Here is a 25,359-nt window from a genome sequence, read left to right on the forward strand (position 1 = left end):
GTCCTCAAGGGAGAGGTCTGGATGAGGCAGCAGCCTTTCCTGGCTCCAGCAGGAGAGAGAGAGAGACATCTCTCACTCCCATCTGTGGTGAACAAATTAATTTCTGCTACACCATGCAGAAATTTTGCACCATCTATGGTGGACAATTTACCTTTAAGTCCTCAAAGAGGCAATCAAAGGGCCCCAAAAAATTCAGGAATATTTATATTGCAACAGGCACAGATGAGAGACTGCTCTGACCTGGTTTCAGAACATCATTCTGTTTATTAACTCATGAAGAATTATATACTATCAGATCCCCCTGAGTTTTTGCGTTTTCTTAAAATTCCAATTTACAGCAGAGATCCAAAAAACTCACTAGAACAACTGCTAAGAGTCTGCAAAGTTCTATTCAGTTATAGATATGATTTCTCTCACAATCCCCAATCTTGTATGTTCAAAGTTTGTATTTGATTTTTAAGACAGATTCGTTCTGTTCAACTGCATGAGACTGTCCATACCATAACATTAAAGGCGAATTTATACAAAGAATCAGAAAATGGAAGCAGCTAACCAGTCCATGACAAGTTTTCATGTAGCTTTTCTATTAAGTTCTCCTGCTTTCTTCCTTGAAAGTGAATTAAGAAAAATGAAATATTCAGTCACACATGTATTATAGCATTGAAAATGTCAAGACATCTATTTTCATTAAAGAAAGAATTTCATTACTTAGTGGCTGTGACTGTCAAAACAAGTACATGTCTGTCTTCTTTTTTCCCTTGGTTAATTCTCCCTATGTCAGGATTCTGAGACTGTACACTAGCTTACACTGTGCTTGTAGGACTAAATTCATAACTGGAAAACATCAATCTCAGCAAGCTAATGGAAGTCAGCTGACAGGCACAATATGGTAATATAGTCAAATGCAAATTCATTTTTAAAAAAAGTTACTTTACTTGTAATACAAATTGCTGTTTGATAAAGTTTAATTAGGAGCAGATCTGCCACTACAGGTAATTTTTTCATGTCAAAAAAAGCTCTCAAAATTTTTCTGTCAAAGACACGCCTTTTCAGTTGGTCTCAGCTTTTTCTGAGAAACTTGACAGGTGTTTTTTGCATAGAAAAGGTAAGAAAAAACATACCTCAAGAGATTAAAATTTAATTCTTAGCATTTTTTGGCAACAAATTAAACATACTCATCATGTACCTGTGAACAGGGCAGTCAGTTTAAAAGATGGTACAATAACGCATGGGAAAAAAAGGGGCTTCGTTAAGCAGAGAAATGAGTTATTCTGTATGCAGAGCAACTGTTAAGAGTTTAGCAGATCATTCCAAAACATTATTTCTCCCTAACACTAAAGTGAGCAAAATATCACATCAATCTGGCAAAAATTAGGGGGGTTATCCACTATAGTCTGCAGAAGAGCATTATTGAAGCACCTCAGAACAAGCAGCTCATTTGTCATCCTTACCCAATTTCAGTGCACGACATACAAAAATTCTCTTGAGTAAATAAGGGGATAAATGCAAGAGAACTAGGAGACAGATTATTGCTTTTTAAACACCCTATTCTTGGAGTCCTATTTAAAAAAAAAAAAAAAAAAAAAAAACAGAAAAAAATTCATGTGTACCCATCAAGACTGCAGAGAGGCTTTCTAAGAAAGAAAACAACACACAATAAGGTCTTAAATAGCAAAAGACAAAATACAACAATGGCAAAAAACACATGAATTTGAGTAGCTGGATTGCTAATACCGGCAAGGCTCATTTCAAGGTATGCATAACAGGCTGAATTCTAGCAGCCCCAGCAGGAGTACTTATAAAGCAGAACTGGGGCACTTCCCTGATGTGAACACTGGCTTAGAAAAACACTGTTCATTATATTTTCCATTTTAAATGTGGCTACAAGAAACCATGGTATGGGGAAAGACTCCTGCAGCACAAGCAGTGCCACCAAGTATGGCAGGAACAAGGCAGTGTGCACCTGAATGCACATATCAAAAATACCTCTAAAACATGGAAATATTTTGCATTGCATTTAAGTGATGTTAACCCATGTTTTCAGGCAGAAAGCTTTTTTCCCCGCAGTGGACAGAATGCTTCCTGAAAATGCAACACCCCCAAATAGGGAACTATTTTGCAACTGTTCTGCAGATGCAGCACTGGCACCTTTTAACCCTCCTTGAGGCAACAGCCTATGGATACCACTGTGTGAAATACACCTTGTCCCACACGTTTTACTACCATCTAAATATGTGCTTCAACATTCTTTTCTACCTCAGTGAGATGTGAACTGGCGTGACAGGCTAGGACCATATAAAAACTATGAAAACATTGGTTTTCTCCTCGTTGTGCCCTTTCCCCTGTCCTATACCTCCATTCTCCTAAACAAAAGGCATGGAGAAGGAAGAAAATTATTGCTAAGAGAAGTTACTGCTTAGGGGAAAAGTAAAGACAGGCAAGGAAAGAAATAATCACTCATCCATACAGTGAGGAGATAACATCATGCGGAGCACCATATTTACCTAATCAGATGAGCATTAATTGTGCTTGTAGGGCTGAGGCAGGATGACAGCTCCTTCCAAGCACCATCAAGAAACACACTTTGTCATATGGCAAATTTACTCTTTGCCAGATGTTAAAATGGAAATCTCTTTCCAGTATCTTTAAACATGCATAACTTTCACTTTGCACATTAAAGGCAGCTTTAATGCAGCATTCCATCCGGTGTATTAATAGTAAAATCATGCTTGTCTAAACACAACAGTTTTGGCTGATGCCTCAGTATCATTTTGTCCTGTTAAGCTTACATGTGCTTGTTCATCTGCCACGATCCAAAATACCTGCCAGAAACTTTTCTTTTTCTCTTGGCCATATTTTTTCATGAATGAACTCACCATTACATTTCAAGGTGATGTTTTGTTTTTAAATCACAAGCATAAAATTGTTTTAAATTTCCCACATCTCCCTTTATATACACAGAGGTTCTCTTTACTCCCTCTTCTCATATATATAATTTGGCAAGAGAGGGAGGGGAGTGTTTGTTTGGGGGTTTTTTGTTTTTTTTTTTGGTTGGTTGGTTTTTACTTTTCCCATGCATCTGTTGTGGTTTTACTCAAACTGCCAAACATTCAAGTAAATTGTGGTGCAGATCATTAGTACTGTTGCAAACTTACTGATTTTTATAAAGGAAAAAAAATGTAACCTCACATAAACTGAGTAATATCAGAAGACCTAAAAAAAGCATTTTTCTAATGAAAGGAAGGTGCTCATCTACTCCCATAGAACCATTTTATTCATACCAACTTGCTCCTTAAACAGTAAGTAATGCTTTGTTTTGATTTTTGCAGCTGAGTGAACTGTATTAATGGCTTCTGCCAAAATAGAAAGCTCAGGGGAGGAACTGAAGTCCTAATTTATATAATCAAAATTAATTGGTAGTTTATATCTTTAGGGATTATAGCAGGTCATTATATTTGATTGAAGACAAAGGACAATACAAAAATTTTAATTAAGCTTTCACATTTAGTAGTGAAAAACATAAGTTTTAATGTTTTGCATTTTAGATAGCCATATAATATGAGTGTGTTACAGTTAAAAGAGGGATCAGTGGGGTGGAAAAAGCTCCTAATTACATCTTCATAAAATGAAGCCAAGTGACAAAGGAGTTGCTGTTGCTTATTATATCTAGCTGCTTGATTATATTGAACTGATTCTTTAGCACTTTGATTTTCACACCCTGGTTTATAGGTCTCTGATGATCTACAAGGTCAAAGTTAATGATCTACAGGACCAGATCTCATTTAAGGGTTTTTAATTAGAAACTCAGCAGAAATACACAGAGTCCTCCACAAAACAGGCAAAGGGTAAACAGTGCCCATTGGTACAAACACCACGGGAACCACTCTCAGCATGATGTCAAAGGGTTCCATGGAAAAATAAATACCAATACAAATGTCACCAGGTAGACTGGCATCAGGATCTCAGTCACAAGAACTTCAAGGACTTTATAGCAGATATCTAGGAACTGCTTTTCCAAACCACCTTAACAACAGTAACAGACATATCTAATTATCTAATAGCGATTATTATCTAATAACGATTGGACACTGTCAATGACTCTTCAAGTCCAGTGGAAGATGGGATCAGCAACAAGCCAGGTATGGGGGAAAAGTTGTGCTGCTCATTTTTGGCCTCCACAGAAACACCTCACAAGACTAAAGATGCACACTTAGAGAAAGCCCCTGTGCCTCAGGCTTGCTCTGCAGCAAGCACACCAACATTCAACCAGAGAAAAATGAATCAACATCCAGCAAGCTCCAGCTGCCCGTTCATCATAAAATTTTTGAAGTAATAAGAGTGTACCCAAGGGATTTAGGGTATTAATTTAAAACAGCCTCCAGTTTGCCCACACAAATATAAAATATAAAAATGCTTGTTCATCCTTTTACTAAAGGCATCTCAGATGACTTGTTTAAGAACATTTTTTCTGCTGTGTTCACAGACTTTTACCTTGGTGTAATAGCCAGGGAAAACCCTTAACAAACTCCTCCTCATTTATGGAGATCCATAACAACAACTCATTCATCTAAAAGTCTACAGAAAGACAGAATTGTCACTGGAACAGACAGTGAAGATGCAGTCCACATTCCTATGAGTAACTTGAACAAGGGTAAATTAAGTAAATCAGGAGCTGTGATTTTTTGCAGGAATTTTAAAGCTTTTCTTTTTATCACTTAAAAATAAACCTACACATTTCCAAAACCCACAAAAGGAAAAGAACTCTCCTACAGCACTATAACTCTGTAATCCTGCAATTCCCTATTGTAATCCTGCAAAGCTCCCTACTGCTCAATTAACATCTGTCTTTACATTTAAAACAAATTCAAGTTTTCTTCCTTAAGGTTCCAGGCAATGAGCTACCAAGTGTCAAACTGTTCTACTGATCTTCTAAGCAATAAGAATCTTATTTCTAGACAAAACGAGACAAATCCTACCACCAGAAGTGTATTCAAGGGTATTTCTAGCCACAGACTTTCCAGTTAGTTACATTCCTTCCAAAGGATTAATCAAAATGTGTTAATTCCCCTGTGGAAGCCTGATGTCACAGCAGCTTCTCTGTAGGTTAGAAGAATGGAAACCAGACTCCCTTATCTTCCTTGGTCAGTCCTCTTGTGGATCTATGTATGTCTTTTTTTTACGTATAGATTTGTTGAACCCAGTCATGGATTTGGCAGCTACCTATTCCAAACCCCAGCCTGCAGTCACACTGCTCTCTACACTCCCCAAAGGAATAACATCATCAGCTGCCACAGCAGGCAGCATCTTCTCAGGAAGATTCCCTAAGTCCCAGATGGGCTGAGAGAAGGTTTCTAAAACATTTTTGCTCTCCTGGCTTTATAGCTTCCAACAGGAGGGCAAAGGGAGTTTTGGTGGCAGTGGCACACCAAGAAACCAAGCTGGGTCTTGCTAAAGATAAGTTTTTTCTTTGCCAGATCAGTAGTAAGTGCAGAGGTGGAGAAGTGCTGGCACAATTTCTGCCTCAGTTATGTCTTCTCTCAGCCAGCTGAAATGTCATAGTAAGCATCTCCAGGAACTTCAGAAACACATCATGTACCCCAAGGTGGCACGGACTGGACTAATGAAAATCATGAATGGAAAAAACAGCTTATTTTAAACAATACCTCCAACATTTTTTATCTGCAAGTGCATATCTTTAGGAAGTGACAGTTTTTTCCAACTCTAGAACAATTGTAAACGTTTGTTTTTCCTCCTTTAATTATTCAGGATACCAAGATCCCTCATTATTAATGAAAAAAGATTTTTTTCTTTTCTTTTCTGATGATAGAATCACCTCCAAAATATTTTAAGGTTTAAAAAACCACCTTAACATTTATTAAGACCAGCATAATATATCACTTTCATAAGCCAAGAGCTGCCTACATATTGTTCTAGGGAGTACTTTATTTGGAATTTTTTTAACAGCTCACTATCTGTATTTGACCATGTCATTGCTACTCACAAATAAAAAGGAAAGGAACATTCAACGATTCTCCAAGAATCTTAAGAAATGTTATGAGAAACAAAATTTTAAAAATCTGAAAACCAGAGGAATTGTTCTTCAAAGTCTGAATCAGCTTTTGTAAATGTACAGCAATTAGTTGCTAATGCAAGCATAAGATCCAATGAAAACAATTTTCAGTCTGTTTGTATACACCAAAAATCAGTGTAAAAATCCTAATAGAAAGACAGGACTTCATACAATGAATTTCAAATATTTTAATAAGTGAGCATTACACTACAGTGAGTATCAGAACTTCAGCTGGGTTTCAGTTCCCAACAGACAATGGCAAGGGAAGAGTTAAAACTCAGGACTGCTAATTTTAGCTGGTATTTTAGCCATTAGAATATGTTCTTTACTAATCTCCTTTTTGTTCCTAAATACTTTTTTTTCAATAATGCTGATTGCTCCAAGGCTCCTATCTGCAGAACTCTAATGAAACTACAAGGAGTATTTAAACTTAGTGTTGAATTATCAAGTATTTTCAGGATATAGAAAGCAGGAAACAGCAACACATTATGTAATACAGCCATTATATAGTGCCATAATAAATATTTAGAAATTCCAAGACTCTCTAAAGAAGCCTTTCGTGCACAGTATCAGCATTCATCCCTTCAGGGTGTAACATGCAGACTGCTTCTCCACAGGGAGTTTTATCTTATTTCATTTTCGTACTGCATTCCACCTCTATGTCGCCAACCAAATTGTTTCCTGTTTTATTATACAGAAGACCAAGAAAAAGTTTAGTAGTCACTATCTGCTTTTAATGCATACTGATCAAATTACCTAAGGCATCTAATATATCTGTTGTTATTTTACTGTAGGAAGTCAACAGAGTCACAAAAAGTCCAAAATATTTTATTTTTACACCTAAATTTTATGCCTAATATTTAAAAGCATTTTACAGCTATTAGAGTTGCTTCATTTTCACAGTAAAAACTTCAAATTTGTGGTTTTATGGTCATCAAATGCTTTGCTGATTTAAGAAAGGGCACTGTCACTTAATTCAGAAGGTACCTTTTAAATTTCATTTTTCAAGAACAGCATTGCAGCCTTGGCTACAATACAACAATACAGTATTAACACTTGCACAATCTTCCCTCTGGAAAAGGAAATCTAAAATCTCATATCTCTAACTTGATATCATAAAGAACAAGTTAGGGGTTTCTTTTTTTAAATGAAGTTATTTCAAAATAATAATTTTAGTTTTAAAATTTCTCTATTCTCACATCAAATCAGAAACAGAAATGTATTAAAACTCCCCTAAGTTTAATTGTGATAAACTGAGCAACAGAGGCTTCTCACCACCTAGCACAGTCCACTAGATCAGCTTCTTAACAATATATTAACTCATATATATAACAATATATATACTCAGAAGGCTTGCCATATCAATGTTATACAAAAACAACAAAGCCTCAATGGCAGTAACTTGTGGGTTTGATGTGTACCATTCACAAACAGCCAATAATCAAAACAAGAACTACAGCAAAGTATTTGCACGTCACTCGAAAGTAAAATGGAAATGACAGCTCCCTGTGCCAAGAGGACTGAAACAAGCTCACGCTCACTCTGCATGGAGATGGTTACAGCAAAAGTGTTATTTTTATGTCTGTGCTTCTGAGAAGAGTCCCTATGATCTTGACTGCTTGAATGAGCAATTACTACTGGTACATTAAACAAAACCATGTCACCACCTAATAAAACAACAATTGATTTGCTTACTCTTCAAGGGGAAAACACCAGTTGTCCTACTGACACTGCTGGAAAAAGAGGAGGGAGAAACCATCCTTCTCTCCTCCTGTGCATGGATTGGGCTCTGGCCATGATCAGGAACACACCAAGTAGAACACAGATCTAACTCGATACAGCAAATACTGCATGCACCTGTAGCACAAATCCAGATGTGCACTATCCTCCCAGGGGGAAAAAAAAGAAAACAAATACCTCAAGGTAGAAGTCAAAGCAATAAAAACTAAACCAGGGCTCTTTTTGAAGAACAAACAAACAAAAAATCAATCCCTTGAGCTTGGGGTACAGCCACATCATGACTGGAACATGCTATTAATAGTGTCCAACATAGCAAAAACAGTTATCACATTGCAATTCCCACAGAATTCAACACTCAAAAAAGTCAAAAGCATTTTTTTTTTCAGAACAGTTTTAAAAACATAACCAGTCATTAGAATATGCAATTCTAATGCTTTCTAAAGTGACCCATGCAATACTTATGAAGACTAAGTGGCTGTAGCACTCACATTCTGGCAGGGGAGCATATGCACTTCTGAGACCAGCCTACCTTTGAACCTCTTCACTGTAGCTTATGCTTTGAAGTAGGAAACCATAAATGGAAGTCGTTGCTTTCTTCACTTCACATACAAGATGAAAGTTCCTCACAAAATCCACACTGGATGCCTTTCAGTACATGAAAGGCAGCAAAAATGACATGGAGGAGCTACAGCTCTTTTCACATGGAACAACAATCCGTGCTATGAGCACAGCCCAACAGGGCACAGCAACACACTATCCTACCTTGGTGATGCAGTTAAGTGCTGATGCCTTTCACTGTGAAATAAAGCCATTTTCTTAGAGACAGATGGATAGTCTGTTCTGCACAAGTTTGCTTCCAATGAGCTAGCTCAGGGAAGAGCAGCCTTTTAGCTATAGATATGCTGGAACATGCCTCAGAATTGTGGGTCTCTACAGGAGGGATTTGAAAAATGTTAGACTTTTACATGAGAAGAGAGGAGGTTTTGGTTTTAAATATTATGTGCAAAGACACTCCTGTGTTATTGTAAAGGAGTAGAAAAGTAGTTTGTACCCACTGTCAGCTGCTTAGTAAAGATCTTACATCATCTAAAGTGAAGCAGGATGCTGGTTACTAGGTGGTGAAACAGCCTGAGGGCAAGTCAACAAATTACACCCAACTTTGTTTTCAGCTTTGAGAAACATACTGTAACTTTTTTTCCTTGAATTAAAAATTTTATAATTTATAGACAAATAATGAAGAGCCAAGGGGAAAGCAACTCCAAATTCAGTGCAGTTGATCTTCCGTTTACAAGTTTTACAATCAAGTTAAATGCAAAACTTTATCAAGAATCAAGTTAAAAACAAAGAAAAATGAAGAATACTAACTTCACATGTAGCTTCTTATTAAAAAAACTCCAAACACCATCAAAAACCACAAACCCCAAACAAAACAACCAACCAAACAAAAACCTAATGAGAAAAATGCTATTCCTGTATTACTGCACAGGAGGTTGTAGTTTCTGGTTTTAAACAGAAATCCAAAATCATAGCAGCATTACAGCAAGCAGGCTGTGTTAAAAGCTGTAAGAAGGAGATGAAGCAATATTTTCCTCGGGCACCAACACCAGTTGCACACACATTTCTGCATGCTTGGGATCTTTCTCTTCTGAACAACACCTGAGAAACATACAGGAAAAAATAATTCCACAATCTTCTGTGACAGTAAGCACGCATGAGAAAAAAAAAACAACTGTGGCACCTACAGTATTCAACCAAATCTGGAGTATTTGAAGGAGATCCTGCTTATTGCAGAGGAGTTGGACTGGATGACATGTAAAGGTCCACTCCAACCCAAACCACTCTGATTCCATAATTTTATTTAATACACAACCATCAGCATCTCCCTAGCTTTCTTCCCCTCCTCATATCTATATACATACAAATACAACCTAACGTTCCTGACCAGGGGGCTATAAAAGCCTACAGCTAACTTGCACTTAGGTTTGACAGAGATGTGCAGATTTTTTCATTTTAAAAATTAAATTTAATTCAAAAATTTTGTTCTTAAATTTGCCTGGATAACTTTTACCTCCCATGAGCAAACAGAGCCCTGGATCTTTCTCTTCCTAAGTACTGTAGCTCTGCACTGATGATCTGTGGTTCATGTCTCCTGGGATGAAGCCCAGAAATGCCTTTAGTAAACAACACAAATACTCTCAGAGTTGACTTGGCACAAAAAAGAATATCTAGTTCAGGGTGAAGAAGCTCTTCACATAACTATGAAAATTATGCCAGCTTTTACATATTCTGTGCTTGCACACTTATTGTGAGCTAGGTCACAAATCACTGTAACAGAGTATGTGCCTATAACATGCTGCACAATCTTCTGATGCAACTTCAGATTTTTTAAGCAATGTGACAGAAGACAAACACCCTGGATAAGTATTTTCCATTCTCCATCATCTTTTAACCATACTGTTTCTGCCAACTGCTTTATCTGAAAGCTGATTTTGACAAGACAGATAAACCTGCAGAATGGTGCTGTTTACATTTGCCCTTTTTATTTGGAAGTGTTTTTGTTGGGAGTTAATGTCATTGTTTTGGTTTGGATTTTGGGGTTTTTTTACATTTGGTTGTACTTTGGGATTTTTTTGGATGTGGGCTACAGTTTCTACCTGCATTATCTCATTGGTCCCTGCAACTATATTCAGAAGGATTCCAAATGACAAATACAGAAATCTAAGCAGTAGAGGATAATACATACAAATACATATGGCAGTTAAAGTACTGCTCTGGATTGAAGAAGACTGACACAAAACATTGAACCCAAGGAGCCTCTATTTACATTTAAAACCATCTTGTTGACAACAGAATTATTTAGTGATCAGACATATCATGGAAAAGGTGTATCAGGATATTGATGGGGGGGTTTGTGCATGAAACCACCTCTCAGAAAACATTATCCCTACACTGAATCTTGTTTTGATGCTTGCAGAGCATTTATTACTTTTTATTTTCAACAAAGGTGATGTTCAGACACCCACTCTTAGACCTAAACATGAGATAATGGAATGCTTTCCTAACTTGCTCTGAGAGCAGGAAACATGTAGAACATCAGTTTCTCTGTCAAAGTAGAAACACAAAATGGTTTGGGATGGACCTTGTAGGCCACCTAGTTCCAAACCCTCCACTATGGGCAGGGATAATGAAGATTCCAAATTTCATCCTACTGGTTTCATACTGGTTAACATACAAGGAGGTGACTTCCATGTTTATCTTGTATCCCCCTTCCCACTAATGAATTCAGTTGACCCACAAATTAAGGACCTGCAAAACTATCTAGAAGCAAGAGTGAGTTGCTACAGATCGTTGAGCTTTCAGTATCTGTATATTTTGTATTTTTACATCTTATTATTGTTGTAGATAGTTCTATCCACTAGCCCCCTGGGATAAGGTTTGGCCTAGTTTTCAAGAGCAACTTGAAGATTAGGAGGTGGGAACAGATGGTTTTAGTCAAAGCCCTTTAAATCAGTTCCAAAGTGTAATATTTTCACACACTCCCCATGCTTACCACCCATCTAAAAAATAAAAAGAAAAAAAAATCAAAAAGTGACAGAAAAGGAGAAAAAAAATGAAACAGATTCATTCATTTGGTTTGGCTTTTGTACAACAATTTGGTAAGTTTTAATATGCAATAAACACTCAATCTGCTTCAGTTGTGCTATTATCATTGCATTTAGCACATGACATGAGAAATACTGAAAATCTTTAGCATTACTAACATACAGAAAATACCTTTGATGATATTCCAAGTAATTAATCTGTTGCCACACAGTGCTACCAAGTCTTATAATGATGCAGTTCAACATGGATGAAATGTGGTATCTAATAATAACAATTTAATAAACAGTTAACAGAGCACTCTTTTCTATTATCGTCTCTCTAATAATTCGTCACATCTTTTGTAAAACAGTTTCTCACACAGTGCTATAAAAAAACAAACCACGGGAAAAAAAAACTAGTAGGTAAAATACATCTGATTAATAGTTAAAAAAAAAAAAAAAAAGAGTGCAGATCATGCAGCCTCCAGGTCTCATTGCCTGTCAGCAAGCAAGCAATTTTCCATTTAAAACACAGCATTTAAAAAATAATTACTATATGTTTCCAAGTTAGGAGAAATACAGTAATTGAATTCTGTGGGATAACTACCATTTCCTGAAGATGCTTTAAATTACAGTCATTGACAAAAATAACTATTTCCCTATTGCCCTCTTATTTTCAACCACAGTTTCTAAAGCAAAGGTTTTTAAAACTAGCTCTAGTTATGTGAAAGGATGGTCAAATACAGTAATAAATGTAATAACAACAATTTCAGTAAAGGGAAGAAAATGTGAACAGGCCACATAGACTGTCTGAAGAAAAAACTCTTAACACTAAGGAAAAAACTTTCCCCTTATTTATAGGCTATGCTTACAAAAAATAACATGTGTTTAAGTTCTTAAAATTAATCCACCCTCGTTTATAGCAAATATTTTAAACTAAAAATTTATAATGTACTGACAAAAATTATATTTTAGGTGACCAGATTTAATTTAGTGAGTATATATTTTCTGATTTTATGCAAATCTAATCAGGCTGTACAGATCACTTAATGTAGGCTAAAAGCTAAAGACCAAGAAGTTTCACAAGCTAACACCAGTACTTTGCAAATACTAGTCCAATTAAAGCCGAGAAAAAGCACACCAAAAAGCTTAGTCCGAAGTAAGGTCCCTAACTGTTTATTAGTGGAAGTGAATCAAATATGCATTTCCATTTAGCAGCTTCATTTAAGCTATGGTCTGACATTACAGCACGATACTGCCCTCCAGAAGAGGTGCTACAACCACAGCAGAGCCCACCTGGGGTTTGGAAGATAACGTGGAGAAGCATCCTCTGTGCTGGAGGCTCTGCCACATACCCACCACAGCAGGTAGAGATTTGCACACCAACAAACCCAAGGGCCCCTCAGCAAAGGTGTGCAGTGACAGCCAAATTTCCTCACATCCATGTGCACTTTGGGATGCTCGTTTCAAACTCGTAGGCGTATGAATGAAAGCTACTTCAAAAAGATTAAAAATTGCTTGTGATGTTTTTATTCATAACATTTAATGACACAATGGAAAAAGTTCCTCTTCAAATATTAAAGGCAAAGTGTTCATCTTTCCACACCCCACAAAAATCAAAAGTGCCAGCTTATATAAAATAATATAAATCTAACCATAAATTAAAAGTTAAACTACATTTAATTAAGTTTCAATTGCTTCCTTGCCTTGAAATATAATTGCATTTTCAATATATTGTCTTTGCAACCTTTAAATCTTCAAATTATTTATACTCCATGGCATTAGAAAGTCACGTTTCACTTTGTTAACACTGCACTTTGTGAACATGTTAACATCCAACAGCAAATATGCACATATAACATATCATTAAGAAAGACACCTCTCCTATAAAAATGTTAACATTTGCTTACAAAAGAAAAGTCAAATTTAGTCTATACTTGCTGACAGAAATGATAATATATTGCAGGCAATTCTGTTTTATCAATGGGGTCATTATCCTAAACTTACTTTTCCTTCCCCTCCCCCCATGTCTTTGGTTTTAAGGCAATCTGTTCACGGATTAAAAATATTTCAGCTTTATTAAGGAAACCATTGAATCAATGGAAAAATTGCCCTTTGAATGAGGGCAGGTTTTCATACTAGATACTGTCACATGGATTTTTCAACCATTAAATTGCAATAATATTACTGCTCATAGATTGCTAAATCTACACTGATACTATCATAAATAATTTCTATTGATCATTTGCATGCCATTATTGGAAAATTTTGACGTCAGTATGACTTGATGCTAATTGTCAGATTCTCAATTATTTATTTTAAATTGAAGCTTTGGAGAGAAAGTTCAAATCATCGGCTTTGACTTATTCAGTAAAAATAAAGAATACTCTACACTAATATTTATAGAGGAATTCTAGTCCTGTACCTTAACCACAAATCCAAAGCAGTGAATTATAAGTAATAAACTACTTTACACAATTTAAACACATTTAACAGCATGCAATTCTCCAAAAACCACCCAAAGCTTGTCTTCAACTGACTTGTATGACATTCTTTCAAAACCTAATTAGTATTCAGCATTTACAGTCAAATTGCTAATACATATTCCTTATCATTATAAGCTATTAAAAAAATATAATGCAGAAACATGTACAGCAGCCTTGTGAAATGCAGCTGTTCCCCAGAATTTGCATTCAGTAAAGGTACATCTAAATGTAACAAAATGAAAATGCACAACACCTAGAAATAGTGACAACTGAACAAAATCAAAGTATCAGACACAGTACAGTAACAAAAACCCACAAGCATGAAATGCTCCCAAGCACTATAAAGAATCTCTGCCAGTGATTTGAGTCGCCTTCAGATCACACCTCATGACAAGTCAATCAGTCCCTTTCTTTTTTCACTGAAGTATTGCAACCAGTTTTAGGAACATCTAGTACATAAAAAAAAGAAACTCAAACAAAATAAACTTGCAGTGTTTTACAGAACTCCTTGCATAGTACTCCTGAAAAAATTCCTCATTTATCAGCTATATACATACTCTAGGGTTTCAATTAAGTTGTAACTTTTGAAATCTGCAGAAAGAATGATATACCTTTTTATTTCAGATAAACTTGCAAAGACAGCTACTGTAATTCAAGTTTAGACATGGAAGTGATAACAGTATACATCACTATCATAAAAAAGGCATCTTATATTATCCTGTATTCAATTCAAATTTTATTTTAATTTTTTTTCAGTGGAATTGGGATTTTAGATAATGTGGATTTAGGAAACTAATTGAATTTTTTACTAGCTCCAAAGACTTAGCTATGCTGAATGCATGCAATGTTTTCAGGAGCATTTTTTAGAGCCTTGCAATTAAATTTTACTACCCAGCTAACTAAATACATAGGTTGCATATGCCTTGTAATTAAAATACATCATTTCTGGTGGATGTTCTTTGCCACAGTGGAGTTTTAGAAACAAGTCAAAGGAAAAATATTACACCAATATAAAATTAGAAAAGCTCCACAGAACTCACAGCTTGTTACACAAACACACACAGAGCTTAAAAAATTCAGGAATATTAAGCATATTAAAATCTTTAAAGCAGTGCGTAAAGCTTCTAGCATCCTTTAATTTGTTTTTACATCCTTGTTTGATGCTGTAGTCTTTGTTCTGATGCTATGCCAGTGAAATTGCATCACCATGAAGCAACATTATGCAAGAATGTCTGGCTAAAATTAAAATGCTATTTCTCAGCATCACATACTTACAGGAAAAATGCAGTTCAGACATTCACAATTCAATTATGCTAGCCAATATATTTGGTAAATACTTAATGAAAAATAGGGTAATGGAAAGCTAGTATGCAGAGTTGTATAGGAAAATAAACCACAAGACTAATCCTGTTGCTCTAGCCAGTCTTTTGGAGTCCAGGTCTATCACCAAAGATGCTCAGTACAGCTTCATTTCAAAAAGTTGGAGTGATCAAAACAAGTTGAAATTGGGGAGTTCTTAATGTAAAGTAACACAGTACTAGATTTATTTTTTTAATTAAGCTTTTTCCAAATAGCTGATTAACTATTACATAAAACATACCTAACCTCTACAAAACAAGTTGCATGTTAGAGCACAAACACATGTCAAGATGTTCTCTCTCCCCAGACCTGAGTGTTTTGCACAAGCAGGGGAAAGTTCCTATGATACAGTTCTTTAATGTCTATAGAAAATTAAGACATTTCCTGAATAACTGTTTTCTGCCTAAGAAAATGTAACAGCATCATCAAAATAAGATTAAATTGCAGCAACAGTATTTAAACCATTCTGATTCCTAATTCCGATGGATTATCAAAAAATAAAACAGATGTACACTGTTCACAAAGCAAACAATCATCTCATTCACAAGAGACACTCAGTTAAGATACAATATTCTGTAGATATTCTCTCATGATTTTTGCTATAAAAATAAAAATGAACAGAACATCAAGAGATCTTAGACACCTCAAAATGACAACTTTCACTTTTTCCTAACAACAACATTCATTGACAATAATGAAGGAGCAAAAAAAATGTCTCAACATTGTTCTGGAACTTATAAACAAATAATGTTTCCTCTTCCTTCAATTTCTAAAATGCTCAAGAAAAAATAGAAACTTGTGCCCATAGTCTATTGTAACAGTGGAATTAATCTCTGTTCTGTCACTCCTGTTCACACAGTCATCCTAAATCATAAGGGTTCTGTGAGTTTGACTGTGCACATTTCACTGCAACATTTCTTTCACAGAAATGTTTTGTGTGATTTAGGTTTTCTCGATGCTGTTTTATGCACTAAGAAAATAAATGAAACCATTTTTTACTGCAGAAAATACTTTATTTCTCTTGTTTTGCATGCCTGTAAAACACCAAGATGCTTTAAGACACACAGTCTATTTCATCCACAGATGAAGGAAGTTGAGAGGATATACATGCATTTTCAAGGTTGCAGAAACCACAAAGCCGAACTTACACAGAACAAAGAACATATCTAGCATTACTCAGCAAGAAGACTGGAAACATGCACATACACATACACCCCGACAGTTCTAATAAAACTGAAGGAAAAAAAGAAATACTGCTTTGTTATGTAAATGTACTATTTCAAAATTGAGAAAATTAAATGATGTCATTCAAGCTAATATCCTTACCTCAATGGAAAAGTGGCAAGAGACAACAACAACCCTCCCTCCCGAGCAACCCCCTTGCAAACACTTCAGTGAGGTTTGGCTTCAATAGCAGTCTGTAGCATTTAGCCTCAAGAAGAATTACCGAGAGAGTTTTGGAACTGCTTATTTTAAAAAGTTTGCATTTGTTCTGCCAACCTAATTCATCAAGACAATCAGGGCGATGCATGTATTATTGCGTAGTCACAGATTTTTCATAGCTTCCATTTCTAGTGTTCAGAACAGCAACTTAGTAAATGGTTTGTAAAAGTATAAAAACATAACCATGTTATTTCTTCCAAGAACTTTAATATGTCTCTATGGAAGTGTGTTCAGAGACACGATGAAAAAAACATTTAAATTCGATAACAGACTTAACATTTAGCAAAAGAAAAAAAAGTATTAAAATAGCTTCAGATTATTACTCAACAAAAAAAATCATATGCATTTCCTTAATTTCATAGCTTGACCCATGTTCATATAGCAGATATTGCATATAATTGCTATGCCTAGATTTTTCTTAAAGTTGCCACTTTAAGACATTAAATAACAATAAAATAAGCAAAAGAATAAAAAAACCAAAACACACACAGACACATTTCTTCTTCTGCATGAACAGTAATTTAAGCACAATGAAAAAGCTCCAAAAGTCAGAGTCATTATATTAACACTTTCCACAGGGTATGATGAACGATACTGAAAATCACCTACACTCTGGCAGACCTGTGTTACCCTCCAATCCCGTAAACTGCAGCAGCTAGCACAATTTGCAACACTTCAAAGTGAGTCAAATATAATTTTCTTTAAACTTGTAAAAAATAAATTATATAGTGGTTTGGGTTTCTTAATAGCTTGATGAAGAGGGTGGATGGATCACTAAAATATCAAAACAGAGTAAAAGAAACATAATTATATGAGAAACAAGTTCTTATCAAAATAGAAACCTGCCAGATATCCTCAAGCTGCTGCAATAGTTTTTGAGGCAGCTGGGTTAAAAAGCACGTTTAAAGAAAGTAAACGCTTAATGAGGTCTATCCTAAATATAACCACTAAAGCTATTGCTCAGCCAGCATGGTTGCAATTAGAGTTGCAAGATAAATAAAATATACTACAAAATAAGATAGCACCCCATATTGAATTTTCTAGTCTTGACACAATTTCTTGACCTGACACGCTATATTAGTAATAATAATTTCTCTCATGATACTTTAAATTCTGAGGGCTTGAGCAATCATTGACATGAAAGCCTTCAGTTCCACCTTTTATTTTGGGATCACCCTACTCCAAAATTTTAGATGTAGATGAGCACACAACAAAATATGTTAATGTCTACGATGACTGCAGCTACTTTGCAGCCATTAATTTTGTACTTAATAAATACTAAGCCAAACCCTGGACTAGTTTTATTAATCAAACACTTCTAGAGAGAGATCTGCAGCTAGACCAATTTTAATAGCAAATCTAATTTTGGGGATCAGAGCAGAACAGACTGCAGCTCTTTTCTTAAGAATGCTGACATTTAAGTAAACCTTACCAAAGAATGCTTGCCTGATTGAGGACTGACATTTCCTTTCTCTAACTCGCTTAAATAAAATATAGGCTTTCTGGCCAACTCCTACAGTACCCCAAGGCAGCTGTATATCACTTTCAGTTGCAACTTGTGAATACTTTCTTTTTCTTTCTGTCTCTTTTTTTTGACATGCATATTATGTTAGCTGATTTCAATCATGTTGCATGAGTGGATGACATACCTTAAAAGATTAAGTTTTGCCACCTGGGACTACTCCAGAAATTCAGTACTTTATAGCATCTCATACCCTTCTTCATCCTCTATGCGCCTGCACTATCAATAGTAGCTTTCTTCCCCATTTTATGCAAAACGACAAGTCTTTCAAGGCTGCAGTTGATACAAGTCAGCTTGAAGTGTCATTCCCCCCCATTCCCGTTCCAGGATGGAGCTGCTCCATTGTGTACAACGCTCTGCTGCCATCTATTTGACACAAGAAATACAACGCTGTGACTGCCACAGCTGGTTTTGCCTTCCCTTTCCCCCACCTTTCTCTTCCCCTGCAGCAGCTGTTATAAGAAAACTCTCAGGGAAGTTTTTGATCACTCCTCCCTGCTCGTGCCCAGAAGCAGAAACCACTTCAGCAATTACTTTTGTACTTAAAAAAAATAGCTCCAGTAACAGCAGAGGTAATCAAACAGAGGTTTGATTACTGCAAACAAAAGTAGAATTATATGATATTTCACTCTTTTCTAAAAAGGGAATCCAAGTTAACAAACTTCCATTTATTAGTCAGCTCTAAATAAAATACACTTTAAAGCAATTATTTTAAAATTTGCAATTTAATTATGCAGCAGCAGAGCTAGTTGAGGGTTTGATTTCAGCAGGTATCCAGATGTAACTGGGGCCATGGCACTGAATGAACATGGATTCACCATCTGTCCCCCTTCACTACACCAGACTTAAAATTCAGAAGTCAGTTGGGAAGTCAAATCACAGAGCCTCCAAGTAGAAACCACACACAAAGCGTGAGATGAAGGAGGTGGTACTTTACCCGTCATCAGGGTCACAAAGATAAACACCACTTCATTCATCACAGCATTCAGCCTTGTATGTGACTGCACAAAACAAGAACAGCAGCTGAAAAAAGTCCTCAGCTTGCATTTGTAAAATATCATGTGAGAGACACCCACTGAAAACTCTTAAAGGAATCTATAATCTTCAGTTACAGATCCACGACAGTGCACATTCTGCTCTTTAATTACTAAACCATATGGAAAAGTCCCGTCTCAGGGCTCAGTCTGGTCCTTTTGGCATCCCTGATTAAGTACTACTCTTTTTTTTACATGGCTGCTTTCCCAATACACTTAAGTAACATATTTGTAGGGATGTGCTTCAGCATTTACCCTGGAAATGATTCATAAGATAAAACAGCAAAAAGAAAGATTAAAAAAAGTGCAACCTTTTCACAGGAATTATAAATGATGTCACAGTAATCCAAAAAGCATCTGAACTCTTGTGTATTTTTCTACAGAGAGGGAAATAACACCTTAGTTCAGAGCAAGAGTAGGGAGAAAAGGAGGGGCTTTGTTGCTGGAGGGAGGGTGCAGGTAAGGAGAAAATGAGAGATGTGGAATAGGAGGGCACCGAGGCAATACCAGCCTGCAGCAGAGGTCATGAGAGTTCTTCTGTAGTTAAAATATACCCATAAACATAATGCCTTAATTTTCTAATTGGTATATTAACATAACTAGTACTTGGTTTGGGGAGCAATTTGTTAAAGCTTGTATTTGTTAAAGCTTGTATTTGTTAATAAATAGTAGTACCACTGAGTGCATTATTCCATTGTTTTTTATATGTATTCATAGCATTTACAGCTATAATACATACAGTTAACTATTAAAGTTAATCTGCTTAATAAAATTAATAGTTGCACTAAGTTCTTTGCTAACACTTGGTTTTAAATCTATTTAGTCTGACAATATAAGCTGCAATTACAGGATTGTATAAAGTTGCCATAAATACTTAGTAAACCAAGTGAAGAGACACATATAATTCCAATTGCTAACTATTACTGGAATTACCTTTCCTTCCAGGCCACACAGAATCTGTTTAAACAGGTACTGCACATATTATACTAAAAGTATTGCCTAAAATATTTCAAGTGTAAAACTACCTAAAATCTGACCACTCAGAAGGAATTAGATTACTTAAAGAATTTAAGGAACACAGCAAAACAACACATATAAGCATTTGAAAGAACCACTTGAGAGGCTTACTCTGCCCTCTGGTGCGCTCCATCCCACAAGGACACAGCATCCTAAACTCAGGAGAGCACCGAATAACTGCAACAGTCTGAAGTTAAAGCAGCTAAAAGAGTGTGCTGAACTAAATTAAGACAGTTCAGCACCCTACAAGATCACAGCCTGCATAATCCTAGCATGAGGAAAAGCACTAAAGCACTCTGCAGGATAGAAGGTAGCCCAGCTAGTTTTTATTCCTTTGTATTTATGGCAGAGAGCCTAATTGTCCTGGCTAAGGACCAAGACCCCACCATCTACAGCCCTGTGCAAATACAGTGTTTGCTAGTTAGCACAACAATTTTCCAGCAAGGTTGTGTCCCCAGGGCTGGTGTTACGAGCTGCCACCACCAGTAAACAGATGACAGGAGACACCTGAGCACATCACAGACCCACAGCCCCACACAGGGGTCCTACACTAATCAGAGGTAACCTAGGGCAGAAGGCTCTACATCCATAGCCTGATCGTCTAAATCAGGTTTGGAAACTCAGCTTTTGGCCAACAAACTGAACAGCCACACATGCTAAATTAGAAGGAATTTGATATGATATTGAGACGATAACACATTCTATAAAGCACAGCTATAAAATTTTCTATTGACATAAAATTAAGGTCTGTTAGGCATGTTTTTTCCTGTGAATAAGTTGTACTACCTCTCTACAGAGTATTGCTAACAGTCTTTAAAATTAACTAGACTAGATCTTGTTACACTGAACAGTCAAAATTTTTCTACTATAAAACATAGAAAAAATCCATTCATTTCCTCAGAAGCTGTGAGCTTCCATGACATTCATAAGAAGCTTAAAACCCCTGCAGTAATAGAACAGCATACTGAATGATAAGAACCACAAAGTACAGTACATAAGCAATGAATTATGCAATTATAAGCAATTATCAGCCTTGCTAGTAATGAAATACTGGAAAAGCTTACAATTAATTCTTTGAGTGATTTCACCTACAGTTTCATATAAGCAATATTTTATTAATGAAAAACTACATTTAAAACTCCAAGTACCCAACAACGAGGAACACTCTTTTTTGCCATGAGAAAGCATTGCATGATCAGAACCAAACTGTGTACATACAGTTAGCATATAAAAACAGAAGTAGCATCATTAAGATTTACTTGTTCATCATGTTTATGCGTGATTAAAAAAACCCACCCAACAAACTAGAGAGAAGTATTCCTGTTTAAGGGACCATACTACAAAAACACATCTCCAGTGCAAAAGAATTGTTTTCAGAATTAATCCATCAAATAGACAATGACAGCAAAAGGAGGGCACATTCCCAAACCTGGCTATTGAACACCATGAGACTTTGAAAGGATGCCAGAACTCTGCAATTGGGAGCTTCAGTACTTAGTTCCATGCTAAGTTATTTAGTGCCTTGACTTCCCTCATAGCTAAGCACTCACTGTACATGTGCCATGAAAGTGCCTTCCTCATGTGAGACTGCCTCAGAGTGACACCATCCTCTGTGACACAGACTTTGTCATAGGTGATTTTCAGCCCTCCTAACTGCATGGATAGAAAAGTGATGGGGGAAGAATACTGCCCCTACAACATCTCTGACAAAACCTGCAGGAGAAAGTCAGCTATATATAGTTTTAATTACCAGATTCACTTGTGTACTAAACAGGAGTTTAGTAACAAGATCCATGCCATGACCCAAACACTACCTTTTTCACTATAAAGTTGCACAGCACCATCTCCCCCCAGCAATTATCACAACCACAATTACAACTGCTGGAAGAAGCCTCCCATAAAAGACTGTGATAGGAAATGAAAAAGATGACCTGTTTCCCATATGGCTCACATTCCTCAGACCACAAGGAGTCTGGGGATACAAACAGGCTTTAGAATGTCATGTAGTAGTAGATAAGGCTCTCCTCAGGTAAATTAAGGAAGCTCATCCTCCTATATTCTGATCTTCATGGGTGATTTTTACTATCCCAATATCTGTTATGGGGACAACAAGGCAGGTACAAGTCAGAAGGCTTCTGGAGGGCACAGCTCACAAAGGGAAGTGCTATGAACAGACAATTCTTACAGTCAAGGAAGAACTGGTCAGGGTAGTCCTAGCCTACAAAAGGCTGAAGGACTGGAGGATCTGTCACATAAGGAGAAGCTGAAAGAGCTGAGGTTGTTTAGCCTGAAGAAGGCTCAGAGGGTGATCTCCCTGTGTCACCTGAGGAGTGGGATGGGAAAGGATGACTGAGACAGACTCCTCTCAGCAGTATACAGTGACACGAGGTGAGGCAATGGTCAGAAGCTGAAATACCAGGAAACACTCAATTTGAAAATATGAAAATTTGTGGTGGTGTGTGCTAGTTTTTTACTGTAAGAGTGAAGAAGCTGCACAGGTGAGGAAACAGACTGCTCAGGGAGGTTGTGGGGTCTCCATCCTACTAAACACTTAACTGGAAAAAGTTCTTTGTAACCTGCTCTAGATAACTCCCCTTTGAGTAATGGGGTCGGACTAGACCATCTCCAGAGGTCCCTTATGACCTTCAACCATTCTGCAACTCTGTTGAAATTATATGATGCAAACTTCTACTTGTGTACTTCAAGTTTCCCCCCTCTGTAGTTATCCCACTTTCTCACCAATCCAGATTCAGAATGCAGTAAGAGACATGGATGAGCACAGGCTTTTGCATAAGTTGGGATTTTCCTCCCTGGCCTCTGAAGACCTATGCACTGACCAGGCTATTTAATGCTACTAGGACAGCAAGCCGTGAAACCAGCCCACATTTAACTGCTTGGATACAATGAAAAAGTTTCAAGTGCTAAGATAACTTTTACTGAGGTTACACTGCCTTTTGGATTCAGAAATTTGTCAAAAAATACTTGTCAGCTCCACTAGTTCAGTACAACTCAAAGCAAACAAAATTTTACAGTGCAGTCAAATTGATGTGATCATCTGTCCTTCAAGAAAAAATTGTTACAACTTTATGTGTGTGCCTCCTCTGAAAGATGTGCAAAAAGAGACATTTATATCATTTTAGACAACCTACATTTGGATAATTTATTTTGAAGACATTCAACAGAAGGATATGAATAATAGAATAACAGAATAATGGGATAACAGGATTTAGATTAGGCTATCTGCATGCTACTATATCCAATAATAGATAATTATTTAGAATCAATGTATTGTAAACTCCCATAAAACCATATTAAATGAAAAATAAAAAGTAATCTGGCCAGTTCACCAGATTCCCCAAGAACTACGATTCAAAGCAGGAGGACATATAAAGACTGGATAGAGAAAATGAGGCTGAGCTGTTTATTTAGTAGCCATGAAGTGAATGTGCTACTGTCTTCTGAACTTCCCATGGTGAAGCCACAGTGCAGCGAGCTAATCCCTGTTTCTCACCAAAACACACAGCAATGCACACTGGATAATTTGTTCCTACTGATGATATCATTCTGTTGAGTTTACTGTTTTTAATAAGGAACAAGTTTCAGTCTTCTCTCACTTTCTCCCATGTACAAGATCAGATCAGCCTCCCAGTGACCTACTTTATGAGTCACAGTCCTCACTATTTATGATTCAGAATAACGTCTTCTCTGACAGTATTTCCCAGACTACTGTGGGTTCATTCCAAGAACCAATTTCATCTTCATTGGTTTCCTACAGGAAACCAGACCAACTTCCTATGATTTTATTTTCCTTCATTTCAGCATGGCTCACATAAACTAACTGGAAGTGAGAGTGATAGAAAACTTTATTCTGCATAAACATAAGCCAATACAAACACCACCAAAAAATCCTGAAGACGTCACCGGTTCAAAGTGACCAGAATGTGAAGCAAGCTAAGATTAGAAGTTCTTTTCCCTCCTTCCCCAAACATGATGCATACAAGCAAACCCAGTACGTTTATGCAACCACAGTCTAATGCTAACAGCTGTTTGGTGAAGACATTCACCTGAACAGATGGCCAAGTCCTACTCCTTCTTTCAACACCGGTAATTGTTTTAAAATGTTAAACACTGTTGGACTGTTTTTAACTCCTGCCAATAACAGAGTCAAGTTCTCTCAACCACCTCAGTCAACAGACTTGGGATGTTTATCTTCTCTCCTCAAGTGCAACAACAGAAGTACTACTGGAGATGCTAGGAAGCAAGCATACCTTGAAGAAGTTCATCTACACTTCCCATAGGACTGCTAACATTGCCTAAGTATCAGCATGCTGCATCCAGGTGAGCTTCTAATAGAGCCATTTTCATTGTCCTCCAGGACATGAGGACATTAGATTTCCGAAAGCCAAGAGTCAGCGCCAGATCTGCACTGGCTCAGAGTCACAGAGTAGTCTGAGCTGGAAGGGACCTAGAAGGATCACCAAGTCCAACTCCTAAGTGAATGGCCCACATGGGAATTAAACCCACAATCTTGGCATTATAAGTCCCATGCTCTAACCAACTGAGCTCATCATGCAGTGAGGCATTTGCAGAATAATCCTTCCCATAACCCATGGCAGAATCATCCAAGAATCCATAGCAGCAGCACAAGCACCACTATTACCCCTTCAGCTTGCCCTCCCAGTGCTGTGACCAAGCTGTTGCAGCTTCAGCAGGCACATAGAGATAGATGATGTTAGCATGGTACTAACATTGTAGTCCCAAATTAAATGGGACAGGTAATTCCCACAGAGATTGCTATACAGTGAGCCACTTCAAGAAAAGGGATGCTGGGACACCTAGCTGTGGACTGCAAATATCCAGCATAATTTGTCGGCTCAGATTTCACTCTGCAAAGCAGCAGTTCAGTTATCTTCTGGACCATCTTCTGCCCTTGGACTAATATAGCCCTGTTGTTATACTGCTCTACATGAGCTAATAAACCAGACCCATGTTAACACAGTTAATTCAATCATGCAAGCAAATTAGAAGCAGATTTATTCTCATTTCATGTCTGTATTCTGCTATGTGTGTTGTCAATAACTGCAGTCTTTCCATGTGATTTCCTCTT

At 36.8% G+C, this 25,359-nt stretch overlaps 1 protein-coding gene across 1 annotated transcript in view; it reads right to left on the reverse strand.

The window, feature by feature from the left end:
- Positions 1-25,359, reverse strand: part of GMDS (GDP-mannose 4,6-dehydratase) — a 409,482-nt gene that overhangs the window by 314,164 nt on the left and 69,959 nt on the right. The gene's annotated exons all lie outside the window — the stretch shown is intronic.

This window comes from Melospiza georgiana, chromosome 1, assembly GCF_028018845.1.
Source record: "Melospiza georgiana isolate bMelGeo1 chromosome 1, bMelGeo1.pri, whole genome shotgun sequence".
Classification (NCBI taxonomy): domain Eukaryota; kingdom Metazoa; phylum Chordata; class Aves; order Passeriformes; family Passerellidae; genus Melospiza; species Melospiza georgiana.